This window comes from Equus caballus, chromosome 7 (genome assembly GCF_041296265.1).
Source record: "Equus caballus isolate H_3958 breed thoroughbred chromosome 7, TB-T2T, whole genome shotgun sequence".
Taxonomy (NCBI): Eukaryota; Metazoa; Chordata; class Mammalia; order Perissodactyla; family Equidae; genus Equus; species Equus caballus.
The window spans coordinates 15,283,204-15,309,117 of NC_091690.1; the positions used below are offsets into that span (position 1 = coordinate 15,283,204).

General features: G+C 36.5%; 1 long non-coding RNA gene across 1 annotated transcript in view; it reads left to right on the forward strand.

Moving 5' to 3' along the window:
* Positions 1-25,572, forward strand: part of LOC138925274 (uncharacterized) — a 57,256-nt gene extending 31,684 nt beyond the window's left edge. Inside the window, exons 2-3 of the long non-coding RNA XR_011441199.1 lie at positions 4,034-4,118; positions 25,502-25,572. This is a non-coding gene — a long non-coding RNA (uncharacterized lncRNA). The remainder of the gene's footprint in view (positions 1-4,033; positions 4,119-25,501) is intronic.
* Positions 25,573-25,914: the final 342 nt, after the last annotated feature.

Sequence of the window (25,914 nt, forward strand, 5' to 3'; positions counted from 1 at the left end):
GACAGTCTGGCATTGATTGCAGGCTTCATTGTTTATGAGCTCTGTGACCTCAAATGCTATCTAACGTCAGTATGCTTCAGGGGTTTTTTTTGTTTGTAAGATGAAAACAATAATTAGTGGCTGCCTTACAGTGTTTGTTGAGGGTTTATATAATGCAGGTAAATTGTTAAACCCAAAATAGCTGTAGTTATTACCTTATCTGCATTTGTACATGAAGAAAGTAAAACACAGAGAGTTGAGTAACTTGCTCAAGTTTGCACAAGTAAAGGTCACAGAGAGCCTGAAGGAAGGCCATCCAAAGTTGTCTTAATTTTAGATAGCACCTCTTCCTTCAAAATACATAATTCTCACTTCTCCGGTCTGTGTAAAATGGGATAACATAGGGATGGGTTAGCTGAAAAGCCACGTTAAAACACCCAGGGGACTGTAGTTGTATAAATCTAGCTCCAGCCCCTTCGACTGGATGAGTGTGGAGTTAGCTACAGGTTGCTCGCTTCTCACAAAGCCCAGTCTACTACATAGACTTACCTTACAAGCAGTCAGTAAATATGACAATTTTGTTAAGTAGACTCTATTTTCTACTGATCACTTGTGAGGTATAGACACTAATTATGAAGACAGTAGTAATTTTATCTTCTGTCTATTGTGGCATAGTACTGTTTTCAATTTTCAGATGGATAAGGGAAATTGACTTCCTTGAATATAAGACTAAGAAGAAGGTGTCACTTATTTCTGAGTGGTTCTCGACTATCGAATCACCACAGTAGATTTTTTAAAATATTGGTGACTGAACTTCACACTTAGAAATACTGTTTTAATTGATCTTGGGTGGGGTCCAGGCATCTGTACTTTTTTTTTTCTCCTGAGGATGGTTTGCCCCAAGCTAACATCTGTTGCCAATCTTCTTCTTTTCGCTTGAGGACAATTTGCCCTGAGCTAACATCTGTGCTATCCTTCCTCCATTTTGTATGTGGGTCACCACAACATGGCCACTGACGAGTGTTCTGGGAACACACCCAGGAACCAAACCCATGGTGCACTGAACTTCTCCACTAGGCCACAAGGCCACCACCCAGGCATCTGTACTTTTTAAAAACTTATCTGTGTGACTCAAAAGTATAGTCAAGCTTTCAGATCACTGTAACAGAGAAAAAAATCATGAAGCGTCATTATTTTAAATACAAGCTGCAAATGTACCCACGTCTAAGGTCTTCCTTTAGCACCACGAAACATCAATGGGTAGTACTTTAATAATGATTTATGCAGTATTTTCAATGTGTACAGCAAGTTTTCAGCACTAGATTAGAAGAATGAGTGACTTGTTAAACTCCTAAGGCTTTTTTCATTTTTGTCTGTTTGGCCAATGGCTTTTGTTTATGATCCTGTGGGAAAGTCTAAGCCCTCTGACCTCATAGAAATTCTCAATATAATGTACATACATAAACAGAAGTAATGGGTTTTGGAATAAGAAAGACATGAAATTTAATCCCATTTCCAGAATTTCCTAGCCATGTGGGCTTGCATAAGATCCTTAACTTCTCAGAGACTATTTTCTTTGATGTAAAATGGAGATGATAAAATCTACACCACAGGTTTGTTTGTGTCAGAGATTTAATAATATTGTGTGATGTATTACTTAGCTCAGCACTGGCACACAGTAAGACCTCAAACATTACTTGCCATTGGTGCCATATCATAATTCAGCATGATAAGCGTAGAAGTAGAGGTAATTCTCAGGGAGCTATGGGAGAACAGTGGTGGGACTCCCAAAACAGATGTGGATTGAGAAAGGATAATTTTAATGAAGATACATTATTCACCAATTCAGAGAGCCTACAAAATCTTACAATACATCTCCAAAGTAGCTTGAAAAAGTGTGCTTTTAATTTATGAGTATACTTACAACAATTTCACCTTTTCTATTCCTGGTATTGTACAGTTGTTGGGTTGAAAGTCAAATTATCTATAGAACTCTTGACCCACTGTGACTTAAATGCTGCCTATATAACCACAGCAAATGAAGAAATAGAAATAAAATGAAAACTGTTATGAAGCAACATATGATACTTATAAATTATACTTAAAGTTACTCAAGAAATGCTTCCTACAAGTCACCCTTGGAGTCATTTGGGCCATTATATTGGATGACTTTTCCCAAATTAAGTTCCATATATGAAAATTCTGCCAGCACTGTTTTTCTAAATCTAAGTTATTTCACTTTATACCTAGAACAAAGAACAAAGAGAAGAGACCTTGTTTAAACTCATGTAGAGCAGTCGCAATGATGAACTTCAGTGAAGACCTCAGTAAAGTTTTGTACTTCCTACGTAAAGATGAGATTACTGTGTTGTTTTGTCCATGAAGTCCATCATATCTTTATCTTTTACTTATTTATTTGTTTTATATATTTAAATTGTCAAACATTATCCTGTAATTGTCATTTCTTAAGTTACTTTTCTTTCATTCCCACAGGGGTTTAGTTCTGTGAGCTCTTAAAATAACTTCTCAATTCATAACCCTCTCTTTTCACACTTGCTGGTCAAGCTGGTCTTACAACTGAAATATTATTGTCAAATTGTTGACCTAGAATTGAGACTTCAAGTAATATTAATGTGTAATGATGGAGACAAAATTGTCAGCATTTAAAAAAATCAATCCTGTGAGATGTGTGTGTATACAAAGGGGTTGGGAGTTATAAGAAACAATCATAAGTCTATATTTTAAAACTATTTTATGGCATTTAAAAAATTATTTAGAAGATAGAAAATTCTGGTTTATTTAAGAAGACAGCCTTATTCAAAACAATTTTCAAGACTTTCTACATCATATTAAACATTCACAGTAAATAATATCAAGGAATTAATGAATGACTGCCCCTCTAGAAAGGAAATAGAGCACAGCCTACTTTGGGGGAATACCTATCATGAATACTATTTCAGATGTAAAAATCAATTAATAGCTTCACATTCTATAATTATTTTCTATTGTCCATCAGGAAGTGAGGAACTGTATTTTTACAAGGTCACAATTTGACATTAGAGAATTTTTTTTCCTATGAAAAGGAAGTATATAAACTGTTTATTTCTAGGACTACTGAAACTTACGTAAGACTTTTGTTAGGAAAATTAGAAACAGACAGAAATCCAGAGCTGTAATTTTTTGGCACCCAAAGCACTATAAGCAAAGAAAGAGAAGTGAAGGCAAGTTCCAGGTGTACAGGCTTCTCTCTCTGTGGTTCATGACTCTATTCCTGGACCTAGAACCATGTCTTGCTCATAGCAAGTATTTAACAAATGTTTGTTGGAAGAACAGGATAAACAAAGATTTTCACTTGGTGCAAAATGTGAAATGTATCCTTAATTTTACAAATGACTAATATCAGTTGCAAATTTCGTGTGGGAAGGGCACTAAATTTGTACTGAGGCGTTTGATAATTTTTAACGACATGTTTGGTAATCTGGTCCTTGTCTACCTCTCCAATTGTGTCTTGAATCAGTCTTCTCTTACTCAATCAACTCTTGGTAAACTCATTTGCTTTCTGGTCATTAAAAACCTAACCTTTTCCCCACTTCAAGGTCTTTGCACTTAATGTTCCATCTGCTTGGAAAGCTCTTTCCCCAGCTCTTCACATGACCAACTCCTTCTCATCCTTGGTTCTTCACCTCTTCAGAGACATCTTCCTTAGCTGCATATGTCAAGTACCACACCACATTCCCCAGTTTCCAGTACACTTACCATATCACCCTATTTACTTCATAACCTCTACCACAATCGGACATGATATTGTTATATTATTTGTTTACTTATTTATTGTCTGTCACCCTCCATTTTAAAGTGTAGCCTCTTTGACAGCAGAGTATATTTTACCTTGTTCTTCACAGTCTCTTTAGCACCTAGAATAACACTAGAAAACCTATCATGCATGTTTGATAATTTAATGTTAACATTTTACTCATATTTATGTTTATATTTAATATATACATTTAATTTTTAAACTATGTTAAGAGAATTATTTTTCTTTTTTCTCTTTAAGGTTTACATGGGAAAAGCTTAACTCAGTGAATCACTAATCACCTGGTGGCAACATCATGACACAGAAGAGGAAATATTTGCCTTATGTGGGTATGATTTTGTGAATCCAAGTTTTCAAGAACCATAGAGATTTTTACATTTCTGTAAACTCCATCATATTGTTAGAGTAGGTTTCTGACTATTCAATACACACATAAGGGTAAACAATGAAAAAATTAGGCAAATGATGAAGTTGCCAAATATATATGTTTAGAATGCTAAAGAAATCAGTAGCATTTATTTTGATTGAAATACATGGTGTCACAAAAGTTGAAATAATTGAAATGAAATTATAAGCAAGCATAGGCCTCTTACTCCAAAATCTGCTATGTGGTTATTGGGCAGCTAAAATAAATTTATAATATTTTGGAGATTTCACGTATTCTATTCATTAGAAGCTTGAAATAATGGCCATAGTGGCTTTTACACTGTCAAACAGGGTGTCTATTAATTCAGGATGGAATTAATAAGTGAAGTGAAGTCAGGCCTTACTTATTTGCTGTGATACAGGGATTAACAATATTTCAGCCAAACAACAGATAATTTATTTTTGCCATTTGATTATAAAAAGTACTTTGGTTTAATGGCACCATTTTCTCTTACTCTTAGATTCAGTGCACTCTCACTATAAGTCTGCATTTGTGGAGTGCACATTACTATTATTTTATACATTCCATTTCTTTTTATTCCTCAAAGCCTGTTTCATCTATCACTGCTGGAGCTATTGAAAGGTTTGTCTTCCTTTTACTTAAGATTGACCAATGTTAGGCACAAAGATGTGATCCTACAGAGGAATATACCAAGATGATGAAAGAAATAGCAGCTGATACTAGAATTTTTCTGAGAAGTTGTTAGGTAATCTGTAATTCTTCGAAGCACTTGAGCATAGTGCGATGTGCCTGTGTATGTGTTAGTTTTAGTCTACAACCTAAGAGTGGTCAGTGTCTCAAACTGGGAATTGATACCTCAAGGATGGTTAATCACCTCCATACTCCAGAGGCAAAGACACAATGTGCTTTGGCTATGTGGCTATGGTTTCTTGGGATCAGCAACGCAAGGTTTGTAAATGAGCACAGTTGATGTTAGAAATATTTTTTCTTGATGGCATATTGGCATTCTAGCTACGAGGAATAGCTAGGACTAATATTCTAGAGACAATGGCAATTGCCCTTGCAAAAAGAGAAAATGAGGAGACAGAGACCTTGATAACTCTTTACCTTTCATAGTGGCACTTGAATGTTGATTCAGAAACAGTTCTATGTTTCACTGTTAACCCAACTGATGCTGTCTGTCTGATATCCATTTTATTGTTGATAAAAACTTGCTTTTAAGATATTGCTGATTTCCCTCTGGTGAACTTTTCACAAAAGGTGTCATTGGAGTAATAAAAAGACAGAGAATTGAGGCTTCATTTAGATTACAACACAAGTCACATGACTGTCTTTGTGCCTACTGGGCAATAATTGTTTATACATATATACCATATGTCTGTGTGTTTATAATACATCATATGCATAATTATTAGTTTATGAATTGGGGAAAACCCAGTCTTCCCTCCTGTGTTTCTCATTTACTCTCACACTACTATCACTCTCACAGCACTTCTGACATCAGATGTGTGGGGATTTTCCCCACCAAGCCCTTCTCTGACAGCAGCTGAGTGTCCTACAATTTAACTGAATTCCGACCCTATCTACTTGGAGATAGCTTCAGATCCCATAAGACTGCCCCCTGCTTCAGATGCCAATAGCAAGTAGTAGGTCCCCAGGTTACCCACACCTTCTGTCTGACTTGGCTACCAATCAGAGATTCCCTGAGGTTCAATTAATTTGTTATGGCAGCTCACAGAACTCAGGAAAGCACATACATTTACCAGTTTATTAAAGGATATGATAAAGGATACGGGCAAACAGCCAGATGAAGACGTACATAGGGCAAGGTCTGGAAGGGTCCCAAGTGTAGGAGCTTCTGTCCCTGTGGAGTTGGAGTACATCACCCTCCTAGTCATGAATGTATTGACCGACCTGGAAGCTCTCCAAACCCAGCACTTTTGGGATTTTTATGGAGGCTTCATCACATAGGCATCACTGATCATAAACTGCATTTCCAGCCCTTCTCCCTTCTCAGGAGAATGGGGCATGGGGTTTAAAATTCCAAGCTTCTCATCATGGCTTGGTCTTTCCAGGGACCAGCCCTCATCCAGAAGCCATCCAGGAGCTCACTCAGAGGGGCCTCTTTAGAATCAAAGACACACCTATCACCCAGGAAATCACAAGGATTTCAGGAGTTCTGTGCCATGAGCTGGAGATAGAGAACAATATATATATTTTCTATTATCTAACAGTATATAAACTTGTTTTCATTGTAATTCGTAGTGAGGTGGTAGGGAGGAGATATAAAACCTTCAGAGAGGTTACCAATATTTACTAAACAAAAAACAAACAAAAGATACTAATAAGTGTATACAACATAATTGGTTTAGGTTGCTTCACAACAGAATTGATATGTGCTGGTTTGGAAAAATATATATATTTAAGTATTTCTAGTAGAAGGTTTGACCAGATTGCTTTGCACTAGAGAAGAAAAGACATTATAATCACGTCTTCCAGTTTCTGTATTTAATGCTTTGACATCTCGGAGCCTTGCTGACCCTTGAAGGGACTACCCTTTCCAAGATTAGCTATTTCCTAGAGTTAGAAAAAGACTCATTTGCAAATGCACCTTTCATACGCAAACCGATCAATCCACAGCCCATATCCCTAGTCATCTCTTTTACTAGGTTTTGCAGAGCTCTTAGACGATGGGCCACTATCTATTTGCCCTAACCACTCCAAGGGTAGGTATGAAATAACTAGAGATAACCCTATGCCCCAGAACCTACTGAATTCATTCAAACTAGCCAATCTTAAGCCTACTTACTCTGCTTGTCCCTTCCTTCCCAGGGAAATCTCCATAAAGACTCTTGCCCACGTTTTGCTTTGCACCCTCTGCCTCCTGACTGAGCCTGGTGTTTCCCTATGTGGCTCTGGATAGTGCACTGTGTCCCCTGTTTCCAGGGATCTGTGAATAGAAAAATCCTCTTTCTTCATGACACTCATTTCCGTGTCTATGTGTCTCACCATACTTTTTTCATAAAAATCCTGGGTATCCTTACGCTAAAGAAGTTAGGGTTTTGCTGTTTCAAATAGCAAGGAGAGGACAGAGTCAGCTAAAGAGAAAAGTGAAGCCCAGCACAATAAGGAAGAATATGCATAATATGACATGATAATGTTGATGGTGTCCTGGCTTTTTGAGAGTAATCTGGCATGAAAGAGAGGCTGGTAGACTTGACTTGATGCTGAGTTTTCATAATAGAAACTATACAGTTTTAACTTAGACCTTTAATGTCAGATGTCTTAGTGGTGGTGAGAGTATAAATTAACGATATAATTTAGGGACTGTGTTAGATCCTACTTCCAAGCCACCCCTACGTTTTCACTATGGCCTCATGGTCCTTCAATTCTTCAGTAAAGTTGGTAAGAGTGATAAATATGCAGATTTTCCATAAGCCTTAAACTTGAGGATACAAACCAAGGTTATCTAAATCTCTGATATAAGGGAATCCTCAGGACATCTGAAGTAAAGGAATAATGTTAATTCTGTATTTCTTATTTTTTTTTTTCCTACAGGAATGCACCTGGTATTTAAAACAATGCCCACATATAAATTAAAATTAGCATAACATTAGAAAAATCTCATTCATTTTGGTTAATTTACCAAGAAAATCATTCTTCCATTTACCTTTGGGTTAAAATAATTTATTTACTCCATTTATACATATTAAAAAATATTATCTACTACATAAAATTGAATCTATATTAGAAAACATAGGATGGAAACTATCCAAAGTCATCAACTAAATATCAGTCCAATAGCTTTAGATTCAAGTGATATGAATCTGAACTGTAGTGAATATTAGTCTAACATTTTATTGAAATTAGAACATACTAAGGAAGTTTTAAAAAATATGTCATAAGGCTCATTTCTTTGATATTTGTTTTCCATTCTTAAAAGAAAAAAGTTCCTGTTATCTAAGGGCTTCTGGGGTTAAAATAACAATAGCAATTGATTATGCATTATTTACTTTTTCATTTGCTTTTTTTGTTCATTTTATGAACAACTAAAAGCACTGATCCTATGTGGAGAAGCAAATGCAACTTGGCATTTTCTAATAAAGTGTTAATAAATAGGACTAATTCAGAGGAAAGCCATTCTGATGTAAATTGCTTTAAAAAAGTTGATTTAGGGGCTGGCCCCATGGCCAAGTGGTTAAGTTCGCACGCTCTGCTGCAGGCGGCCCAGTGTTTCGCTGGTTCGGATCCTGGGCGCGGACATGGCACCGCTCATCAGACCACGCTGAGGCAGCGTCCCACATGCCACAACTAGACGGACCCACAACGAAGAATATACAACCATGTACGGGGGGTCTTTGGGGAGAAAAAGGAAAAAAATAAAATCTTAAAAAAAAAAGTTGATTTATTTAAATTAAGGCCTCTATTTAAGCCCCTATAAACAAGGCATTAATTCACTCATTCAGTCAGCAAACATTTACTGAGTGCCTACTTTATGCTAAACACTGAGGAATAAAGATGAATATGACGAGATTTCTGCCCTCCAGATGTTCGTAGCCCAGAGTGATGATAGATATGTAAATAAAAAGAGGTACACTATTACATGACAAGTGAGGTAATAGGTTTATAATTGGAATACAGGGAAACTGGAATACAAAGAGAACAAATAATTTTCTAGAGGAAATGGGAAAGTGATATGACAGTTAGAAAGGAATTTGGTAAGTGCAAAAGGAAAGAGGGTCAGATGAAGTAAAAGGAATGAAATGGTGAAAGCATGGCGGTATAAAAGAACAATGGCTTGTGAGAACACCACAATTTATCCAATGGGCAGAAGCACAAACAATGAAATTTAGCCATTGTATTTGCCGTGCCCATGAAATTCACATGCTGTGCAAATAAACCTAATACAATGAGGCAAGTTACTCCTGAAATTAGACTAACACTGTCTCAAAAAAATAATGATCATTGAATTATGAAGAAAAAATGCTGTTGAATACATGTGACAATTTGCTTATGGAATTAAAAGAACCAGATATGGAATGGATTAAAGGAATTTTGCCTGCCTCAAGGACACTTGCTTCTCAAGTTTAGATGCATGTTGCAGTATACTCCAGGGACCAAAAATGAAAGATAGTGACAAATGACAACTTTCATTATATTGTCTCTAGATAGTTGATGTATGGTCCAATCTACCCAGTGTCTTCATTAGTGAGCTAAAAGAGGGTCTTAATAACACCACAATGATATTCACAGATGATAGATTGGTAACTGTCTCACTGACACCACTATTGACTGTTAAGTAAAACAGGGGGACAGAATAGCTTAGAAATATTGGTAGACAAAGTGGAAAAAAAATTTAGCTTCAGATAAGAAAAGGAGTAGTTGAACAATCTGGAGAGGAAGAAATAAGAATAAGATGCACAGAAACAAAGAAGTCATTAAAAATCTCTAGAGTTCCTCCCAATATATCCAAACATTATATATATGCCTCAGTCTGGAGAAATGCATCGAGGAAGCTATAGAATTATAGGCACTGACAAATGGAAGATGATCGAAGGAATTAACTGCCTGTGACATGGAGGATAAGAAATACAACATCTGCTTCCCTGGAGGCTTGGGAGGTGAAGGGCTCTTAACTGCTCTAAAATCAATACAATAAAATGAAAGATGAGCAGACATTTGAGGGGGAAATACCATTAAAAGAATCATGCTTTAAAGGAAAGGTGGTAAATCTCTCCCTGTACACCTTTAATCTACACCTGGAGGGTCTTCAGTGTATACAGTGCAAAAAAATTTTTAAAATGCTGTCTTTAGAATACTTTCTTCAAAGAATTTGTAAGTTAATTTGATGAAGAATGAATATTAAAATATAAAGAAACATGATATAGCAAAAGTGGAGACCAAGGGAGGAAGAGGTCACACATAAATGGGGATTCAGGTAGAGGACAAAAGCATTGAGTTGAATATAATGGTAACGGAAGGACTTTTACAGGCTGACTTGGGAAGGGAGAGGGCATTGCTACTAGTATGAGGACTTGGTTTTCAAAGTTTGTTATGATTTTTGATTCTGGAGCAAGCTAAGAGATGATAAATAAACTCTGATGGAAATTTATTTATTGTAATCCCTGGGAATCCAAAACCCCATATAAAAAACATACAATGTGATGCCTTAAACTTCACATTTAGCTAAAATGTATATATATAGGAAATCGCCTTATCCAGTGACAATTCACAATCTTTTCCCAATGTAGTCTCTTTTCTACTCAACACAATGTCAGTCCATATAGTGGAATCAAATAAATCTCTTTGGCATTCACACTTTTATTCTTGAGTAAGAAATATTTTTCTTTCTCTTGGGGTTATTTGCATCTTACGGTCATCTGTCTATAAACATGGATGCAGCCTTTATTAGAAGTGCTGATGCTCAACTCCTTGTTCCATGACAAGCATCAATAAATCTGAAATGAACATGCCAACCATGAGAAAGATGAAGCATTCTAAGACAAATGCAATGCAAGCTACCACAGGGGTACTCTGGAGTACGTTAAAGGTGGTGAATCCTGGAGCAGCTGGACTCCTTCCATTTTCCCTGACCCCAGTCCTTACTAGGCAGTCCAGAAAATGGCATTGGTTATATGAAGAGATACTCTAGAAAGCATTTCAAAAGAAGGAAAGAGGATAAGAAAAGACAGGATTTGTGGATACATGAACCACGCTAGGGAGGAAGAGCAGCCCAGTTAAGCAGGTTATGTAAAGTAGATTAGCAGAAAGATGAGGGTGGGGAGGTTGGGGCCATTTGGTGAGTGGCATCAAAGGTCAGGTTGAGAACGTACGTTTTTGGGCTAGAGAAAGAATTGAACATTCCTTAGAAGTGAAGTTATTAAGATGAAAAGAACATTAGAAAATTTGTTCTGGCAGGAATGTGTAGGGTGGAATTTTGAGGAAAAAGGCAAGAGGAAAGATCAGTTTGGCAGTTGTGTCAAGTAGACTAGAATTTTACCAAAACTGAGCCACAAGTATGAATGAACTGAGAGACAATCAGGCATGGATCTGATTCAGGTTTTGTGGGAACTGAAGCATAGACAAATTAGGGATCTTAAGAAACAGGATACAAAACCTTAAATAAAAAATTATGCAAATGAAGGACCCTAAAAATTAAGCTTCTGCGTCTGATGGCTGTATTATAAAATCAAAACATTTGTGAACTACAATTTTTAAAATTAAATGGAAAGTTTTTTCAGTGTTTGGGATTTTCTGCTTCAAATTCTTTTCCTTTGGTCTCCCAGATACAGTCAGTTAAATAAACATAGGATAACGATTTTCAGTTAATTTGAAAAAATATGCATATTTTTCTATCTTAAGAATTTCTAACCAGAAATAAAGGAAATCTGAATTTTTAAGTCTTTCATTCTTTCATTCAAGACATTTATTTATTAAGATCTTCTGATTTTCCAGATACTCTGTTAGACCCTAGTAATATAATTAGGAAAAAAATACAGAAAAAGTGCCAGGATTCACATAGCTTAACTTGGATACTTAAAGTGGAAAGAAGTTTGCTGATTTTCTGAGGTAGTTCTTTATTTATCAACTGTATTCAATGTATAAATGAAACTTTATGATATTAAACATTGTCTCACTATACTATCTTAAGTTATTTCTAGTATGGGATACCCTCCGTTTTATAGACTACAGCCATTATTGATAATGGATTAAAAAGATCAGGTGCAAGGTTAACTATAAAAAAAAGTTAAATTAACAAAAAAGAGCCTGAAAATAAACTATTCCAATGGCAGCAACTATGCGTCAGATATGGCATAGAAGTATAAATTCTAAAGAAACAATAGTGAAAAATTAGTGATTTAGGATCAAAACTAGAATTCTTACTGTATAGTAGATGATCAATATGAGGATGGAAAATATACTGAGAATAAAGACATAAGTTGAACTTGGTGAATCTGACAGGGAGGATAACTCCTTTAGGTACCAATGATACACAATATACTCTGTACTAGATTGAGTGTATTAAACCTGAAAAATGTGAGAACAAAACAAGTTTTATAGCTCTATCCTTTGCTGGTTATTGTACAGAAGACAAAATAAAATCATTATCAGCTCTAAAGAAAAAGTCTAGAAAAGGAGTCCCTGTCTTCCCATAAAACACTTGTGTTATCTCTGATTGACTTTTTCTTCCTGATGATTTCTTCGTAATCAAATTGTAAATATATTCCATGTTACTTGTGGTAGGTTTCCTGTAATTCCAATAAACCAATAAAATATTGCTAATGACTCAAATATCACAAAGAGGTTAGCCAATGTTTCTCAACCTTTTTCTCTACCTCTTTCTTAAGGAGACTTTTAAATATACTTCTCTTAATCACCAAATCCTCAAATGACATTATAATTCTACAGACACACTGGATATCTCTTTATGTACCATGGCCCTTTGAGGATGCGTGAGTTACTCTATACCATCTTTTTGGGTCATCTTCAGACTTATGAAAAGAATCACTTGTGCACTAAGATGTAAATTACTCCTGTCATACTCTCTCAGGAGCAGATTTAGAATCCTCTTTTCTTTTCCTTCTTTCTTTTTTCTTCTTCTGCTTTTTATTTTTATTTCATTTTTTACTTTTATTATAAGCCAAACTGTAAAGTCCTTTAAATCCAGGATGATGTTTCGTTCATGGTTGTATCTTTAGCACCTATCTCAGTGTCCGTCACACAGATGAAGCTTAATAAAGATTTGCTGAATGCAAGATTTACAGTAAAGACCTTTCTATATTTCTCACATAACATTTCTAGAAAGAGCTATATCACATCTGGAATGTGCTACAGCGCCTGTGGGTCTAGCTCCAAGACTAAATTGCTACTTAAAGTGAAAAAGGCATTTCTTAATTTACTTTCAAATCTGATCATGGCAGAAGTAAAATATATTTCCTGAACTTCTCATTATTAGAAATCTGGCAACTAAATATGGAATAGTGATGTTAATCAGGAGGAAGTAAGTCTTAGAGCTGTCTGGTTCCAATGTATTATTTGAGCTTGAGCAAATTATTCATATTCTTCTGCCTTGATTTTCTCACCTCTAAAGTGGGGTAGAAAAATATGCTCCAACCATTGTTTGCATTTTCTTTCAAGCGACTGGGGTAGGGTTGATAGGCCATTGATCAATGATTGTACGCAGTGAGAAATCTCCTGGAGTCACCTGTGGTGGTTTTCTGAACAGTAAGTGTAAATGGTATAAGTTAGCCCAAAGGGCACCCATCCTCTTCTAACTCGTTCAATGTTAAAAGCCAAATAAGCCATTTTTTTTCCCAGTTACAAGCATAGAGAAGTATCCGAGGGGGAAAAAAGAGAGAAATCCAAAATGTCAGGAATCAGCTAAGTCCAAAAACAGAATAGGAGGTGAGGAGCCGGAGTCAAAGTGAAGCAACAGCTTGAATAAAAGAAGAAAAAAATTCAAGAAAGCAAGAAGGAAAGAAGGAACGGAGGGAGGGAGGGAGGGAGGGAGGCAACTATTTTCTATGACCCATACCCAGTACCCAAAGCTTTCTTTTATAGGCAGCCTGCCTTGTCATCTCCAGGAGGCAGGCTTGGTTATAGGCACAAAAGTAGGCAGATACTTCACCTAACTGTTAAAGATAAATGTAAATTTTCCTTAAAAGTTAATCTTATATAAAGGAAATGTTAACAGAGACAACGTACTGTGAAATTTAATGAACAGAAGCCTCATGTAAAATGGAGTAAGGTGGCCAGAAAGGGGAGCTCTCACGCCCTTTGTGGATAACAGAGCCCAACAAAACGAAAGACTTCTTGCCCAACAAAAGCTCAGCCAATGACAGACTGTCACAACTCAGCCAATTAAAAGCCACACATCAAACTCTGGTTTCCTCCAATGGACTCTTTGTTTACAATAGCCTTCCGGACTTCTCCTTCCCCTCTATAAAACAGTTTCTCCTCCTCTTGTTGCTCGGACCTTACATGTGACTAGACATGATTGCAGATCCTGAATTGCAATTCTTTGTTGCAGAATGAATGCATTTTTGCCCGAGAAGTAACTGGCTGCTTAGTTGTTTAAGTTCAACAGTACCCTACTTTTTACTTTAGATTTTTAATCTTTACAGGGTGGAAAAAAAAACTGATGGCCTACTCAGATATTCTAGAAGTAATTTCTTGCTAGCTAGGGAAGTCAGTAAGTTAGGCAAGGATGAATTAATGATTATAATTTTCAGTAAATCCAATCTTTTAGGAAGGCTGTGGTAAAAAAATATATATATATGCTAGGAAATATTGATCAGAAGGAAGCCTATTCTACTGTGAAGAAAGAAGAAAAGGTGTCAAAGTTAGCTGGTAGAAAGATAAGATGTTAACCTAGTTATGAGTATCTGAACAGTTCTGTCAAACCAGAACTAAAGAGAAAGAAAACAGAGAACATAGGCAGAATTGTGAAAGTGCTTGCATTATTTAAACCACAAGAATGAGCCAGCCAACAGTATGGTAGAAAATTAATCACATAGAGTCAAACATTCATCACATGCTCCTGCTCTGACATGGAATTCGTGCCGTATCAGTATTGGGTAACAGCACTATAATGGGGGAGGGGATAAAAAAAGAAAAAAAGATTTTTAAAAATTAAGGAAACTCCAACCATATGCAAATGAAATAAATAGTAGTAAAAGGTATAGTGAGTGGTCACATGTATGGTCCAGCTGGCTTTACCTTGAAGGATGGTTAAGGGGAGTATGTGGGAGGAACTATGTTTCAAAATTGATATTATAATAGGCACAGGTGCCATTTAGGTACAAAATAGTTCCTGGTTTCTGTTGAACTTTTGTTTGCTTTTTTTTTCTTTTCTTACTACTCTTTTCAAGTCAATGTAGACGTTAAATCATGTACTTACATATCCACGTTGTCTCCTCCATTCTACTCACCTGGCAGAGGTGTGGGAGGAATTATGGGCTAGGGAAGTGTAGAAATCAATCCACTAGATGAGCCTGGGTCATAAGGAGGCTGGGAATCAAATCCACCGCCTAGACGTTCTCCCAACCCTTCAGTTTACACTGCTTGATCTCATCCAGGAGCGGATTAGATTAGAAGATTAGCAGAAGAGACAAAAAAAAGTCCCTGAGATTTTCAGTTATGATCTGTATTAGGGTTCTCCCAAGAAACAGGATCAAAAGAGATGTAGATATATACAAAGAGATTTAGTTTAAGGCATTGACCTGTGGCTATGGAGACTTGGTAGTCCAAAATCCTGGCGGCCTAAAGACTCAGGGAAAATTTGCAGTTTGAGTCTAAAAGCAGTCTGCTGGCAGAACTCCATCTTGCTCAGGAGAGGTCAGTCTTTCTTCTATTCAGATCTTTAGCTCTTTGGGTAAGGGCCATCACTTTATGGAAGCCAATTTGCTTTACCCAAAGTCCGCTGATTTAAATGTTAATCTTATCCAAAAAACACCTTCACAGAAATATACAGAGTAATGTTTGACCAAATATCTGGGCACTGTGGCCCAGTAAAGTTGACACATAAAATAAGCCATCACACTGCCTTTGTAACTAAGCTTGTTTTCAGTAGAATTATATAGAAAGAGTCAATCTAAAACTTCTTTGAGGGTTATTAAGTGGATGATTTACTGTATGTGAGGAGAAATAGAATCAAATAAAATTTATTTGATTCCAGATTGTTAGATAAACTCTTTGCATGGATATATAAGTATATATTGTACATAGTTTGTTTATATAATCATATTTGGACACATACTTATCTATTACCAATGGATTATTTGGGGTTAATTCAGATTTTTGAAGTATTTTCCCAAAATGTGTTTTGTAGAATACTAACATCTTTCCTTAAATTCTTTAGCCATAGCAATCCAAATAAACTTCTGGATACTGGTGAAATATCACAAATAATTTAAGCCCTATCCTTCTCACCCTTTTCTCAAGTAATTTCAAGGAGAATTTTATTCTGGATATTAGTAAAATGCTTACCAGTTATTTTTATACTAGTTTTACTAGCTTAAATTTTTAAGCCTTCAACCAAATTTTCCTTTCCTCCATGAAGAATTCTGAGATTTCCCTAAGTAGGAGCACTGTTTTTCTTTTTAGAGTTCCATAGCTACTTAGAAAGTATTCAATGAATATTCATTTATTGAACACATACTCTTTGCAACCATTTTCATGGACATCATCTCTATTTTATGCACATCAGTATAAGTTATTTGTAACAAAAATGAATACTGCAACATCCTGATACAAGCCTAATATGAGCTAAACCAAATTATCTAGGTTTACTTTTACCATGCCCAGAAGACAAAAAAGGTATTAAACTTTCAGATTCCATCAGAAGGGAGAATTTGCAAATGAAAGCTTTTGTCCTAAAGCACTTTTTGCCCCTTCATTAGAGTTTAGAGCAGAACAAAACATCTTGGGGAGGAGCTGATCTGTGGCAGCTCTGGGTGACCACAATAGTGGGGAAATGAGGGCTTTAGATGAGTCTGGCTTCATAGAGTGGGGTGAGGAAGTAAACCCAGGGGCTGCCAAGCACAGGAACAACCCACCTGAGGTCACTATGAAGTCATATTGTCACTGTGCGTTTATATCATATTTGAATTATGTAGGTTCTTTTATGTAAAAACCATTTTGATTGCATCCATAAAGCACTCCACGGGATAAGTGGAGCCCCTTTTTATAATAAAAGAAATCTAATGTTGAGTGATTTGCTCACAAGCAAGACACCAATGAACGAAGACTCTAACTCAGGCTCTCTGATTCTCAAACTAGTGTTCTTTCTACTGATGTCTGTTTAATGATTAGAACCACAAGTTTAGGTAAGAGCTGTTTCAAATCATTCTAGATATTGAGTGTTCCCCTTGGGTCAAAACAATATGTAGGACATAGGACTAGCTTTGAGAAAAGCTAAACAAAACAATGGAAAGCAATACACATGTTGCCTAAAGGGTTAAATGAACATACAGAACGCATTCATCCAACAGTCTTTATTGAACATCCAATATTTTCCAGAACACCTAGAGAGGTGACTGAAGCTGTTAGGACTCTCGCCCTAAAGGAGATTTCATTCCATTCTCTCATGAGTGATTTTCATGTAAGTGCCGATCTCTAATAAATGTGCATTATTTATGTTAAATAATCCAGTCATGATCTGATAGAACTCAAGACTCATTTCTAGATCTGGTCTTCTTTGTAATTATAGTCTTTAATTTCTTTATACATAAAATGGGGAAATTTCTAATAGGATTTTTGTGAGAAAAAGATAGCCTATATAAAATGCGTGCATAAACTACATTGCCAGTGTTCTTGCTCCCTAGCTGTTCTTACTTTGTATTTGTGCTGAGATGTTCTACTGGTTCTCTTGGTAATAATATTTCTGTTGCTGGCCTCAAAGTCTCCCCAAATGTCATTAGTATTCAAGGCTGTTTTCTGAATGACAAAGATTTATACATTTATTTCTCCTTAAATTTGTTTCTTATATTGACTCTTTTCTTCTTATCTATTTTGCATGTTTATCTATTTCCTTAGGCTAGTATGTGTTTAAGCCAGAAGACAAGACCCTCCCTTTCCCTCTGGTACTTGGTGTGTGCATAAACCTGAGCCAGCAGTTCTCTTTACATGCTGTTCCTCTCTTCTCTGCTGCAGGAGAGGCCTTTTATCGGTCTCTCCTTCCTCATGGTCAGCCCCTAGCACCCCACTCCGCAAAAGGTGATGAGATTTGTTCAGTACCTATCATTTCCGGCATATGATAGCTACTCCTTAAATATTAACCTCCTTCCTCCATTCCCACAACTTCTAAGAGGGAGTTCTGTATCACGAGTTTCAGTGAGAACTTTGGCATAACCTGATTTTCAGGTCCCCATTATTCTCCTTGTTTCTGCTTTGTAGGGTGGTCAGAGACAGGTGTGGTCCCTCTGTGATTTAGGAAAGAAAGAGTTTTATGTCAGAGCTAACCAGAAATTATTCTGCAACTAAGAAATCAAAGATTGTTTTCTTTTTGGTGTTTTATGATTCTCTTTCAAAAGGATCACCTTTGTCCCACATTTGTGGGTAAAGAGATGATAGCATTGCACTTATTAGGCAAAGGCAAAAGCTCATATTTACATTTTATTATCAAAGTGGAAAAATCCTCTTTAAAACATGATGGACGTAACCCCTTCCTATCTGTGTATTTATAACTCCATTTAAAAAAGATGGAGATGGAACTGTGTCACAGAAATAGTAAAATCATTCTCATTTTCAAGGCTTTGTTTTTCCTGGTGTGTAGAGATACATAATGATATAGATACAATTATATAAATAAGTTTTTGCTCACTACTTACTCAGTGAATATTAGTCTGCAATGCTGCACCTAGCAACCTGCATATCCTTTTATTCAGGAATCTAGGAGAAGCTCCAAATACTTGCAATATCCAAATGATAAAAAAACAAGATATGAGCCATCTTCCTCAATAACTAAGACAACACAAGCAAGCGGTTTCTCCACCTCACTTCCTACCCTTCCCTTCCCCAACGCCCAGGTAACAAATATGTGTTTTTTTGGAACAGGCCAAGAAACACATAAAACGGAAAAAGAAAGTGAACATAATGTCCTTCTCCTCTTACATCAAATAATTGTGATCAGGGACTAATGTTATAGTGGAGCCTAGAGAAGGGGGAAAGAAACCACTGTGAACAGAAAGTTTCTGTTTTCACGGTAACATTTGAAGTAGGCCGGAGTCTCCTTTTTCTTTCCTAACGAGTTTGCTAGACTTATTTGAGTAGCTTTATTTTCAAAATGCATTGTCCCCCTCCACCATGGAAACTCTGTTCTCTTGATTCAGGTGGGGATGGGGCATGCGCCTGTTGATAAGCTCTCCCAGGTGATTCTGATAACCTCATCCTCCCTCTTACTCCTTCCTGCCAGACCTGGCCTGCAAATCACTGTCCTGAGTAGTATCAGACTTCTCTTTCTACTTCAATATGGAGGGAAGTATCTCCCTCTAATGACACTTCCTCACATCTGATACTAAGTAGTTTTTTTGGAAATTTTAAAAGCAAGTATTTACTGATCTCTTGGTATGTGTCAGGGACTGTGTTAAGCATGTATTCTCAGAGATGAACAAATCCTGAATCTTTTCCTCCATAGAGTTTCAAAACCAGTGGGCTCTTAACAAATAACTTTCCTACAGAATATTTATTTCTGATAGATCTTTCTAGAGAAGAAGACCATCTTTATTATTCTTTGCTTACATAACTGATAATAAAAATTAAATTTGCCACACACCATTTTCCTATGTATCTTGGAAGGTCATATATTTAATCAGGCCAGTTTATTTAGAAGTAAAAAGCATAACCAGTTTAAAGCATTCTCCTACCAACCCCTTTGTATGATGTTAGTTTTATGTGTCTACTTGGCTAGGCTGTAGTACCCAGGATTCAATTCAACACTTATCTAGGTGTAGCTATGAAGGAATTTTGTAGATAGATTTAACATCCATAATCAGTTAACTTCAAGTAAAGTAGATTACCCTCGATAATGTGGGTAGACTTCATCTAATCAGTTGAAAGGACTTAAGGGCAAACTTCTTCCCACAGAAGAAGGAATTGTGCCTCAAGTTTGTAACATTAATTGACTTGAGAGAGATTTCAGCCTGTTGGGCTGCCCTACAAATCTCTGACTTGCCAGTCTTCACAATTGGGTGAGCAAATTCTTTGAAATAAATCTACATACATACATACATACAAACACATACATATATACTTCAAGAATGAATCTTTAATGGTAGGAATTTGACATCAATGGCCAATTTTTGGAGAGGGAACACAGTAGAACTGATCAAGTCACTTGCCAAAGACTATGTCTATGCCATAGGGGAAAGCCTAATCTGATATTGTTAAACTATAAATTTAAATTATAGTAAAGCCAATTTTATATGTTAAGCCATCAGATCACCCTTAATTTTTACATAAAGTACCTCTCTTGTGATATAGATATAACATAATTTGACAGTTGAAATAGTTAATTGTATCTTTCTTTGTATTTTCTGGACTCATCCAAAACAAAAATCAAAAAATTAAACAAGACCTTTCCATTGCCAGAGAACCTAAGACTTGAAGTTAAGTAATGGCAATACAAAATATTATCTACAGATGACAGGACTAATGCTCAGAGAGGTTAAATGTTTGCCTGCAATGCACAGCATAAATGTTATATTACTATTATATTTCTTAAATTATTGAACACATTAAAATCACTTGGGAGAGTGTTTTCAAAATATGCAATCCTAACTCACCTTAGCCAAACTAACTGAATTAAAGAGGAATCCAGGTTGGTATGGTCTGAAAAAAGTTTTCTAAGCCATCTTTTGGATACCCTGGTTAAGAACTACTATAACACCTGCAGGTATTCCAAACCATAGGCCAGTACTATTTTCTGCTGTCTCTTTCCATTATAGATTGAAGTCCTTGAAGCAGCATTCACAGTCAGTACGCCAAAAGGCCCAGAGGAGGCCCTTCTCATTTTTCTTATTGATCATTATAGAATTGAAGTGTCCGCCACTGTGCATTCAATAAAGTTGATGCATGCAAGACTGATAAGACATTTACCCTAGGGACAAAGTTATATCATTCTGTATTTGTTCTCGTATTATGTGATTATCTTTATTTCAAGGATAACATTATATCCTATTTACATCATATGCATATATCATATACATACGTCATCATCAGTTGGTATGTGTATTACATATTTTAGGAATATTTTGGTGGACATGCAGGAATAAAGTGCAATAGGAACAGCCTCACCTATATGGCCAAGCCTGAGGTTTCCATCGTGACTCCAGAGAGAGTCTAAAAGCCTCTTCTTTTCCACTGCTCTGTTTTTCTTGTCCTTCCACCATGTGGCTCCTGACTTAAACAATAACAGACAACAAGATTAATAAAGCACAGGCTTTTTAATGAAATCCAGTTTGATGCAAAGGCCTTTAACTTTCTAATCTGTTTTCGGCAGCTGTAAGTGCTGCACAATCACTTTCAGCATCTCTCTGGAGAGTACAGAAAGACATTCCTTCTATCTTTCATCTGTTTCTTGTCATTGGAAATTATCTGCAAGAATGCTCCATCAGAATTTCTTTTTACTAGTGCTATTGTGGTACTGAGGAAGTCTGTTTTAGGTTGTTTGAAATCAACTTTCACTTTGGAGACTCCATCCTCAGCACTTAAGTAGCATCTAATGATGTAAAGCCCTTGAGAGGTACACCTTGAGAGGTATAAATAATCAAAGAGAACCCCAGAGAGCTGGTCTCTGCCCTTTAGGCTCTTATATTTAAGACGGTGGCACCACCATGGATAAATAGCGGCAGAAGAACACAGTTACCGAGATAGCAAGTGATTCATTGAAGGGAAAGGTTCTCACCTCATACGCAGTTTAAAGTGCCTTTTCAGGATGGGGTCAGCTCAGCTGATTGAACTGCACTTTAGAAGATCAAGCCATTACTGCATTTATATCACCCTGGTGATTACCAAGTCACGATGATGGAGGCCCAAGGTTGCTCTCTATACTCCTGCCAGACGTGTCCTCTTCAAGTGGGAGGTCTCACCACCTTCATCTGTCACCTTTCTTCTTCCATCCCAAAGCACCTGTGTCCTCAAGGACAAGCAATGTGGCAGTCTTATCAGGATGGTCAGGTCCCCTCATTCTTTGGGGTTCACTACTGTGAAAGTCACGTGACTCCTGATATCTCATTTGAACCATAGTCTTATCAGGTGCAGAGAGGACCTATGTCTACTGTGGGAATAAGGTTCTCACTGTGCACTTAACTTTAGTCAAGCTGTTAAGTCAACAACCAGAATGAGTTAATCTTATGGTATCAGTAATTCACCAGGCATTTTCCTAGTGATCCAACACAGTGCTCAGAACTGCTGAAGGTTAGAAGGATGTAACAGACACCGTCCCTGCCCTCAGGGAGCTTAAAGCACGATAAAGACACGTAAAATAACTCAATAGCAAAAGCCCACTAGTATTCAAATCAGTGTTCTAGGAAACTACAAGACAGAGAAAATCTTGATGTGGCTAAAAGACAAGAAGAGAGAAAGAGCACATCACATGTTGTATTTCCATGTCAGTAACTTACATATGTTAGTGCTAGTTTAATCTCTCCTAACAGGAATCTAAATACATTTCCAAACTCTACAGAAAAGGAAACCAAGGCTCAGAAATGTTAAATAATTTCATCAAGCCGTAGTTGGGATTAAAATCCAGGTCTCTTTGATTCTTTTTATTTCACTAGAATTTTTAGACCTCAGGAAGAAAGTGGAACTAGAGGGGGAATAAGAAGACAAAGATGAGAAGTAGCAGACAGTAGTAGTGAGGGTAATTCTAGCCACTGAAAAAGTATGTGCAAAGAATCATAGAGATAAAAGTGCATGTGCTGTTTTGGAGGGAATAGTGAATAAACCACTCTTTGAAACAATGGTTTCTGATGCAAACAGTAAAATAAAAACATTCACTATTATTTGCATAGAGTTTTAACATTTACAGAGGAGTTTTACATATATTATCTTGTTTGAAGTTCACAATAACCTTATGAATTAAGTAGGAAGGATATTTTCATTAAAATCCTGCATTTCATGGGTGAGAAACCTGAGGCAGAGATTGAGCCAGGGAACGAAGATCTTAAAACTGGTAATGGGCCAAGACAAAAATTGAATCTTTTGGCACTAAAGTCTATAAATTTTTCAAGTTACTTTTGAAATATCTCTGTATTTCAGGGTTTAAACAGAGATGTGAACCTCCATCAAGGAAATCACAGAAGCAATTTCATCTTTGAGCAACTGGTTGAATAACATGATATTGGGGGACCCTCTAAGATTTCATGATTCTGCTGCTGTTACATACACTTCGCTGTAGCCAAAGTAAATTACTCATTATCTCAGGAGGACGGCTCACATTTTCAAAACCATTTAACAATTTAGTTTGTACGTTTCTCTTTGTTTGTGTATCTTCCACACCAAGAACAGCGTCTACTACCTAAAAGCTGTATGGTAAATAATAATGATGCTTTCTAACCACAAATGTTGGATGTAATTACTATAATGATTACCACTTTGTGTTTGAAGTTTACAGAAATTAAGTGACTTGCTCTGACCTGGATCTGGTAAGTGGTAGACCTATTTGGATAGAAATTTGAATGAAGATCTGACTGACTCCAAACCTCAGCTTTTATTCTCTATGGAATTAGTATAAAAATAAATGAGCCAGTGTCTGCTAATGGACTCATACATGAGAATTTGAAGACTATAAATTTATCCTGTAGTCAGTGCTAGAAATCGCAAAATGTCACTTTAGTCCACGGTTATTGGTGCTGCCATCAGTCTACTGTCAGATGGAGCTCTTGAAATCATGCTCCCTGTAGAGAGATAGATGCTATTTATCCATTCTAATGGTCTAATGTTGCTGGCCCAATTCCCAGACCAGAACTGTGCAAGTCTTTGAGGCAACATGAATCTACTGACTAAAATCTAGACTGAGTCGAGCTAGACTTTTGTCTGGAAGAATGGGTTGGTAGAAATCAATGTTCAGCTCTGTCAGACCCAGTCAGAGACACCCACAGGTACCAGCTGCTCCAAGAGTGGTTCTGGCATCTGCCATTTATAGACCCAGAGTCTATCTATGTTTCTCTTCAAGGATACACAACACCATGAGTTATACTAGATTTTTTTTTTAACCTATCAAAGATTAAAAAATCTTAATTATCCCCATCTTCTCTGTGAATGGTGGTGGGATGCTGTCAGACACCTATGCCTTAGCTATGTTGGTTTCATTAAAGCTCTGCATTCTTCTCTACCTCATCTCCTCCCCAGCCCTTTCACGGAGACTTACCTTTGGTGGCTTAAAGATGATGTCAGAGAATTAAATACCAACTTAGTAAACAGCTCCCTGGGCTTCAAAGTGGGAAAAATAAAATGCTAGGGTGGGGAATGAGGGATGAAACAAATACAGAGTCTTTTCTGGGGTATCCACCTACGTTCTCTCCTAAAGATATTTCTTACCCTTCCCCCCACTAGTTTATCTCCAGAAATTTGGGGAAACGGGCGATCTTTCAGGTAGCTGCATCAGAATTTCTGTCCAGGTCTGGATCCTCCCCAAAATAACTTCTATACATTGAAATAGCATATTACTGTATAGATGTCACTTTCTCTGTGATTTTCAAAGGTGATACAAGTAGGCCAGCATTTTGAGTAAATTTCAGACCATTTCTTCATGATGGCAACTCTTAATGGAGACTCTATAAACCTCACACACCACACAAGCTCATTTAAAAAAATATGTATTGAAAGACAAATTGTAAACTCCTCAAAGACAGAGACCAACTTATACCAATTATCTATCAACAATGCCTGACCCAGATCCTAGTCCATAGTTGACTTACAGCAGATGTTTGCCAAATAAATGTTGCTTAATAAGTAGACAGATATTCAGTACAAAAGAAGAGAAATTTTAATTTTATTCTGAACCACAAATTCAGTTCTGGAGCATTTTAAAGGGCCCATTGAGCCATTCCTAAATGCAATCCCATTGTTTATGATGTAAATTTATACCTTCATGTCTAAGAGAACATTATCTGAAATAAAACCAGAATTTTATACAAAAAGGTCTCTATTTTTAAATAGATGATCAAGTTCAAGAATCTCCAAAATATGCAAGTTACAGATAACTTTAAATTATAAAACAGTTGGATTCATTTGGGATTCAACTGAAGCTAATGAGACTTTTGGATTATGAATATTGATCACTTCAAATGACCGCCACATGGACCCAAATAATCATGTTATTTACCAGACTTTAGTCTTTCTGAGATATATAAACTTTTGAGACAACACTGTTACTGTAAAGAAAGATATTCTGTGTAAATTAATATTAGAAATACCATCTAGTTCTCACATATTAAAATACACTTTGATAGCCCAAGTAATATTTTCAGAGCAACCTTGAGGAGGTAAAGCCTCTGTGTCTCAGATTTGTATCCTATGAAATAAAGATCAAGTACAACCTTAGGGTATTTCTACAAAGTGCATCGTGTTGCATGCTTAGGTCCATGCCTGACACATAGTAAACTTTCAATAAACGAAAGTTTATTATCATTATTTTTATAAAGCATTCTGCTTTTATATTCCAGATTTCAAAATTGCAAATAATATTAAACTTCTAGAAATCTGTACTGGTCCACTATATCGGTAAATTTCCTAACTACCTTTCTTTTCCCCTACTTCTCCAGTATTCAAGAAGGATTTCATTAACCATTAGTCAAGGTTATTATATTTTTTTCCAGGAGGCATATGCCAATGATTTTACCTACAGAGGAAAAGGAAAGAAATTGAAGATGAAGAGAAGAGTCACCAGGTGCTACTTGAAAAAATGTTATGAATTAATACAACTTTGCACGCTGACAGAAGTTTTTAGGCCCATTAGGTTTGAGAATTGCTTGCAAAAAATAATCTGGTTCATTTCCAACTCTTTAAAAAACATGTAAATATTAAGTCTTTCTGTACCTTCATTATCACAGTGTTATCCAGTTGCCCTCAAACAGTGATCCTATATTATTTAATATAGGGGACAACACATTGTGGAAATAGCTTTTCAGCAAATGTTCCTTTTCTTGACCTTGTCAAATTGTTTCCCCAAGTATAAACCTAAGACAACCATATCTTCCAGCCAGCCCTTGGGATATTGTAAGGATCAAAG